Consider the following 1440-nt stretch of genomic DNA (forward strand, 5'->3'; position numbering starts at 1 on the left):
ATATTCATAGTTAACGTTTTTGCATGAATTAATAGATTTAGTTTAAATTTAGTTTTGTTAAATTCAATCTTAGTAACTTAGCCTTTTAGTTCCCCATAGTTCGACCACATACTTTCTGCTTGCTAGATTAGTATAGGATTTTATTTTTGATTGGTTAGCGACACGATCAAATTTTGGCGCCGTTGCCGAGGAACCAAAGCACGGTTGCTAGGATTGACTTTTGTCAGTTAGGCATAATTTTTAGAGTAATTTTAGTGTTTTTAATTTTTAATTTTTCTTTGCTTATTTAACTAATCTCTTTTTCTTTTGTTTTGTAGGTAACTGCAAGAGTAGCGATTCGATAATTAGTTTAGGTAGTTATCTTTTCTTTCTTAGATATAATTGTATTTAGGACTTTTCAATTGTAATATTTGCATTAGATTGGGTTGTTTAGGTTAATTTTTAAAAATCCCCATCCCTCAGATCCCACATGTGTAACTTTTGTTCGAAAGATCACGTGGATTGCGCTTCAGGTACGTCCTAAACTCTCCCTTTTGCTATAGTTATTTTCTTTTAATTTTCCTTATTTAGCTTATTCTTTTTTTTATTCTTCTGTATGTATGCATGGTTGTCGGTCCTAAACCCTGAGTTGACTCCACTTGACTTAGAGTTAGAAGAGACTTTGGCCAACCTTAGAAGGCAAAGAACCATGGCAAACTATGAGCATCCAATGAGGCCCTTGAGTGAGCATTTCATTCCTACGATATATACCCCGGTTTCTTGTATTAAGTTGCCTAACATAGAGGCAGTTCAGTATGAGATCAAATCTAGTGTGATTCAAATGCTACCATCTTTTTATGGACATGCGAATGAAGAGCCTTATATGCACTTAGATGAGTTTTTAGAGGTGTCATCCACGGTTAAAATTCAAAACCTCTCAGTTGATGCTTTAAGGTTACTTCTTTTCCCATTCTCCCTTAAAGATAAAGCTAAGCATTGGCTTCAATTTTTGGACAATGTTAAAATTTCCACTTGGGTAGAAATGCAACAGGAGTTCCTTAAAAGTTCTTCCCCATTGGCCGTACCAATAGCATTAGGAGAGCAATAACGAGTTTCTCCCAACAAGAAGGAGAACAATTTCATGAGGTCTGGGAAAGATTAAAAGAATTGCTTAGAAAGTGCCCCCATCATGCTATTCCTAAATGGCAATTGGTTCGATGCTTTTATGATGGCCTTAAAGACCGACATAGGCAAATGGTTGATTCTTCTTGTGGTGGGACTTTCATGCACAAGAATTAGAATGAGGCATGGGAACTTTTTGAGACCCTTAGTGAAAACTCCCAACACCATGTTTCAACAGCTAGGACTGAGATTCCATCCATTGGGCAACCAAAGAGGAGCGATCTCTATGAGATCAATCCTACCATTGAGATGAGCACTAAGGTTGACTTGCTATCAAAG

The 1440-nt window shown here is 36.5% G+C and overlaps 1 non-coding gene across 1 annotated transcript; it reads right to left on the reverse strand.

The window, feature by feature from the left end:
- Positions 1-1068: 1068 nt before the first annotated feature.
- Positions 1069-1175, reverse strand: LOC149002461 (small nucleolar RNA R71). The gene has a single exon (XR_016170527.1). It is a non-coding gene; the product is annotated as a small nucleolar RNA R71 (small nucleolar RNA).
- Between the last annotated feature and the right edge of the window lie 265 nt (positions 1176-1440).

Source organism: Hakea prostrata, chromosome 10, assembly GCF_041222555.1.
Source record: "Hakea prostrata isolate BN-2017 chromosome 10, UWA_Hpros_2, whole genome shotgun sequence".
In the NCBI taxonomy this organism is placed as follows: domain Eukaryota; kingdom Viridiplantae; phylum Streptophyta; class Magnoliopsida; order Proteales; family Proteaceae; genus Hakea; species Hakea prostrata.